Here is a 6,114-nt window from a genome sequence, read left to right on the forward strand (position 1 = left end):
TTCAGATTGATCGGCGTTTACGGGAGCGCAAACCTGTGCACCAGTTGGGGGTGTCTTCTGAACAGGCACCTGAGACTATGCAATGTGATAGAATTCAGTCCAGAAGTGAACGGCAAAATTATAGGCGGAAAAATGGATTATGTTTTTATTGTGGTGATTCAGCTCATGTTATATCAGCATGCTCTAAACGCACAAAAAAGGTTGATAAATCTTTTGCCATTAGTACTCTGCAGTCTAAGTTCATTTTGTCTGTAACTCTGATTTGTTCACTGTCATCCATTTCCGTCGATGCCTATGTGGATTCGGGCGCTGCCCTGAGTCTTATGGATTGGTCATTTGCCAAACGCTGCGGTTTTAGTCTGGAGCCTCTGGAAGTTCCTATTCCTTTGAAGGGAATTGACTCTACACCATTGGCTATGAATAAACCGCAGTACTGGACACAAGTGACCATGCGCATGACTCCCGTTCATCAGGAGGTGATTCGCTTCCTTGTACTGTATAATTTACATGATGTACTAGTGCTTGGTCTGCCATGGTTACAAACTCATAATCCAGTTCTGGATTGGAAAACAATGTCTGTGTTAAGCTGGGGATGTCAGGGGGTTCATGATGATGCACCTCTGATTTCAATAGCTTCATCTACTCCTTCTGAGGTCCCTGCGTTTTTGTCTGACTATCGGGATGTTTTTGAGGAGCCTAAGCTCAATTCGCTCCCTCCTCATAGGGATTGTGACTGTGCTATAGAATTAATTCCTGGCAGTAAGTTCCCTAAGGGTCGTTTATTTAATCTGTCAGTGCCAGAGCATACTGCTATGCGGAATTATATCAAGGAGTCCTTGGAAAAGGTACATATTCGTCCATCTTCGTCCCCTCTGGGAGCAGGTTTTTTTTTCGTGGCAAAAAAAGATGGTTCCCTGAGGCCTTGTATAGATTATCGCCTTCTGAATAAGATTACAGTCAAATATCAGTATCCATTGCCATTATTGACTGATTTGTTTGCTCGCATTAAGGGGGCTAGGTGGTTCACTAAGATAGATCTTCGCGGTGCGTATAATCTTGTGCGGATAAAGCAGGGTGATGAGTGGAAAACCGCATTTAATATGCCTGAGGGCCATTTTGAGTATTTGGTAATGCCTTTTGGACTTTCTAATGCTCCTTCAGTCTTTCAGTCCTTTATGCACAATATTTTCCGTGAATATCTGGATAAGTTTATGATTGTGTATTTGGATGATATTTTGGTGTTTTCTGATGACTGGGAGTCTCATGTTCTACAGGTCAGGAAGGTGTTTCAAGTCCTGCGGGCCAATTCTCTGTTTGTGAAGGGCTCAAAATGTCTCTTCGGAGTCCAGAAGATTTCTTTTTTGGGGTACATTTTTTCTCCTTCTACTATTGAGATGGATCCCGTCAAGGTTCAGGTGATTTGTGACTGGACACAACCTACATCTGTTAAGAGTCTTCAGAAGTTCTTGGGTTTTGCTAATTTTTATCGTCGGTTCATTACTAATTTTTCCAGTGTTGTTAAACCTTTGACTGATTTGACTAAAAAGGGTGCTGATGTTGCTAATTGGTCTCCTACGGCTGTGGAGGCCTTTCAGGAACTTAAGCGCCGGTTTTCTTCTGCTCCTGTGTTATGTCAACCAGATGTTTCACTTCCTTTTCAGGTTGAGGTTGATGCTTCCGAGATTGGAGCGGGGGCGGTTTTGTCACAGAGAAGTTCCGATGGCTCGGTGATGAAGCCATGTGCGTTCTTTTCTAGAAAATTCTCACCCGCCGAGCGCAATTATAATGTGGGTAATCGGGAGCTTTTGGCCATGAAGTGGGCATTTGAGGAGTGGCGTCATTGGCTTGAGGGTGCTAGACATCGTGTGGTGGTCTTGACTGATCACAAAAATCTGATTTACCTTGAATCTGCCAGGCGTCTGAATCCTAGACAGGCTCGTTGGTCGTTGTTTTTTTCTCGTTTCAATTTTGTGGTTTCATACCTGCCAGGTTCAAAGAATGTGAAGGCAGATGCTCTTTCCAGGAGTTTTGTGCCTGACTCTCCTGGAGACTCTGGGCCTACTGGTATCCTTAGGGATGGGGTAATATTGTCCGCCGTCTCCCCAGACTTGCGACGTGCATTGCAGGAGTTTCAGGCGGATAAACCTGATCGTTGTCCACCAGAAAGACTGTTTGTTCCGGATGATTGGACCAGTAGAGTCATCTCCGAGGTCCATTCTTCTGTGTTGGCTGGTCATCCTGGAATATTTGGTACTAGAGACTTGGTGGCCAGGTCTTTTTGGTGGCCTTCCTTGTCAAGGGATGTGCGCACCTTTGTGCAGTCTTGTGAAGTGTGTGCTCGGGCTAAGCCTTGCTGTTCTCGGGCCAGTGGGTTGTTGTTATCCTTGCCTATCCCGAAGAGGCCTTGGACGCACATTTCCATGGATTTTATTTCAGATCTCCCTGTCTCACAGAAAATGTCCGTTATCTGGGTTGTGTGTGACCGCTTCTCTAAGATGGTTCATTTGGTACCCTTGCCTAAGTTGCCTTCCTCCTCTGAGTTGGTCCCTTTATTTTTTCAGAATGTGGTTCGTTTGCATGGGATTCCGGAGAATATCGTTTCTGACAGGGGATCCCAGTTTGTGTCTAGATTTTGGCGGACGTTTTGTGCTAAGATGGGCATTGATTTGTCTTTCTCGTCTGCATTCCATCCTCAGACGAATGGCCAGACGGAGCGAACTAATCAGACCTTGGAAACTTATTTAAGGTGTTTTGTTTCTGCTGATCAAGATGACTGGGTTGCCTTTTTGCCACTGGCCGAATTTGCCCTTAATAATCGGGCTAGTTCTGCTACTTTGGTTTCTCCTTTCTTTTGTAATTCGGGGTTTCATCCTCGTTTTTCCTCTGGTCAGGTGGAGCCTTCGGATTGTCCTGGAGTGGACATGGTGGTGGACAGGCTACATCAGATTTGGAATCAGGTGGTGGACAATTTGAAGTTGTCTCAGGAGAAGACTCAGCAGTTTGCTAATCGCCGTCGCCGTGTGGGTCCCCGACTTCTTGTTGGGGACTTGGTGTGGTTGTCTTCTCGTTTTGTCCCTATGAAGGTCTCTTCTCCTAAGTTCAAGCCTCGGTTCATCGGTCCTTATAAGATCTTGGAGATTCTTAACCCTGTATCTTTTCGTTTGGATCTCCCAGCATCGTTTGCTATTCATAATGTGTTCCATCGGTCGTTATTGCGGAGGTATGAGGTGCCCATTGTTCCTTCGGTTGAGCCTCCTGCTCCGGTGCTGGTGGAGGGAGAATTGGAGTATGTTGTTGAGAAGATCTTGGATTCTCGTGTTTCCAGACGTAAACTCCAGTATTTGGTTAAGTGGAAGGGTTATGGTCAGGAGGATAATTCCCGGGTGGTCGCCTCTGATGTTCATGCGACTGATTTGGTCCGCGCCTTCCATAGAGCTCATCCTGATCGCCCTGGGGGTTCTCGTGAGGGTTCGGTGACCCCTCCTCAAGGGGGGGGTACTGTTGTGGATTCTGTTTTTGGGCTCCCTCTGGTGGTTACAACTGGTACTGGGTGACTTTGGTGGGTTGCGGTCTCTGGTTTCCACCTGTCCATCAGAGGCTGGGTGTTTCCTATTTAACCTGGCTTTCCTGTCATTCCCTTGCCGGCTATCAATGTATCAGTGTGTCTCTGTTACCTTTGCTACCTGCTCCTAGGCCTTCAAGACAAGCTAAGTCTGCATTTCCCTGTTTCATGTTTGCTTTCATGTTTTTAGTCCAGCTTGCAGATATGTAATTCTCTGCTGCTGGTTGCTCTAGTGGGCTGAAATTACCACTCATGTACCATGAGTTGGCACATGAGTTCAAGTAATTTCAGGATGGTATTTTGAAGGGTTTTAAGCTGACCGCGCAGTTCACCTTTTGTATCCTCTGCTATCTAGCTTAAGCGGGCCTCATTTTGCTGAATCTGTTTTCATAACTACGTTTGTGCCTTCCTCTCATTTCACCGTCATTATATGTGGGGGGCTGCTATTTCTGTGGGAATATTTCTCTGGAGGCAAGATAGGTCTGTGATTCTTCTGATAGGGGTAGCTAGATCTCCGGCTGGCGCGAGACGTCTAGAGTCCCCCCAGGAACGTTCCCCGGCTGCTGTTAGTTGAGTGTTGAGGTTCAGGATCGCGGTCAGCTCAGGTTCCATCACCCTAGAGCTCGTCCTGTTTTTGCCAGTGTTATGTGTTTAATTCCCTGCCATTGGGAACATGACAGTTAACTATTTACATTTTGTAAAGCATTTATGCATACTCAGGTTCTGGCTGAGCAGGAGGTGGCCTCCTTGTCCCAGATAGGGGTCTGGGTAGCCACCGTTCTGGTCCCGACGCCAGCTGGGGCACCAGTTACCACTGCGGCCAAGCTCCCGGCCACTACAGTGGTGGTGGTAGCAACAGTGCAGGTTGTGGTCTTTACCACGGTGCAAGTTGGAGTAACGACCGTGGTCTTCGTAGTGACGGTGGATCGGTCACAGGAGGGCGTCTTCACCACAGGAAACTGCGTTGCTGGCACCTGGGTTGGGGGTATCATGGGGTCTTGTCTCTTGTGAACGTTCAGAGCGAACCACCCCTTCTCCCCAAAGTGCCGGGTGTAGGTGACCTCGTCCCCCGGGTAGAGGTCCCGGTCCGGATGACCCTCCCTCAGGTGGGACTCGACATCCCTCCGGTTGACGAATACCTCGGCGTACAAGCCCGACTCTTTAATAAAGCCCCAGCCTCCACGGAGCTTAAAGGCGATGACGCTGCCCTGCCTGCGCGGGGCCTGATGAACGATGGGGTCCTTGCGGGCCCGGTCTTTCACTGCTAAGTCTTTCTGGTGATGGGCCTCCAGCCCGGCCTGCTACGCCTTCTCCTTCTTTTTCCACTGCCGTGCTAGCTGGGCTTGGTATTCCTCCCAGCTGAGGGCCTGCACCATTTCTCCTTCCTGGGTTGCCACCCCAGGGAACCCCATAAAGTTGGACCCGGGATTCACCCAGCGGTACAGCGTGCACTCAGCATAGACCGTGCCCGGCAGGGTGACTGGTGAGATCGGGGGCTTCAGGCGATGCTCCATGCCTGTGTCCTGGTCCCAGGGAAGGAGGTGCTGGAGCCGATAGGTCCCAGGGGGAGGTGGCGCTGCAACGGGGCCTATCAGCAGGTCTTCTGCTAATGGGGCAGGGTCGGCGGGCTTACCGGCCGGTGCAACGTCCTCCCTCGCGGCGGGTCCCACTGGCGGTGACATTGGTGGAGACGTCGGCAGCAATTCGATCAGCGGTGCGGGAACCGAGGTCGGGGATCCCTCCGCTGGCGCCTCCTTGGGAGCGGCCTTGGCTTCTACCCGCAGCTGGAGAAGCTGTTCAATTAGGTCCTCCATCTCAAGTTGCAGGAGACCCACTTTGGCTGTGGAGACGGGACCGCTACGCTCCTCCGGGTAGCTGGGGGAGTTCTCCACTTCAACCCCACACTCTGGGTCTGAGCGGTCAGCCATTGCATCCTCCACGTGGGTCGCTTCCTGGTCTTTTTCCCACTCTCTCCTTCGCAGGCGGTTTCGTTTCCTCTGCCTCCGCCCACCATTGAGGATCAGGAGGCGGATCTCAGCCGCTGACGGACACGTCCTCGCTGTGCAATAATATTTAGATGGGCGGCCATCGTCTTTCGCGCGCTTCAGCTTGTCTACGCCCACTCCACGCCCTTCTTCTTCTCCTGCGCTCCCCTTAGCGCTGTAATGGCGGCGGTTTTGGCGGGAACTTCTGGCAGCAAGTGGCAATACTCAGTCTTTGCAATAAGTCACAGTCCAAGCACAATAAATCACAGTTCCAAGGCACACATGACCTGATTCTTCAGGCTTAAGTAGATCCTGTTCGTGATGCCAAGTTGGAGCGCCCCCCCCCCCTGTCGCAGGGCTGAGGGGTACCCGGTACCGGGCCTCTCTGTCTCGGTTCTGGGATTGTCACGGTGGCTAGACCCGGTCCGTGACCCTGCTGAGGGGCGTCCAGTGAAAGTTGAGAGTGATAATGTGTGGTGCAGGGTGCGATGAATAACGAGGACACAGGGTTGCAGTCTCTTTACCTCTTTACTGAAGGCTTCAGGATCCTCAATCCAGAGTACGGTT

Source organism: Ranitomeya variabilis, chromosome 3, assembly GCF_051348905.1.
Source record: "Ranitomeya variabilis isolate aRanVar5 chromosome 3, aRanVar5.hap1, whole genome shotgun sequence".
NCBI lineage: Eukaryota > Metazoa > Chordata > Amphibia > Anura > Dendrobatidae > Ranitomeya > Ranitomeya variabilis.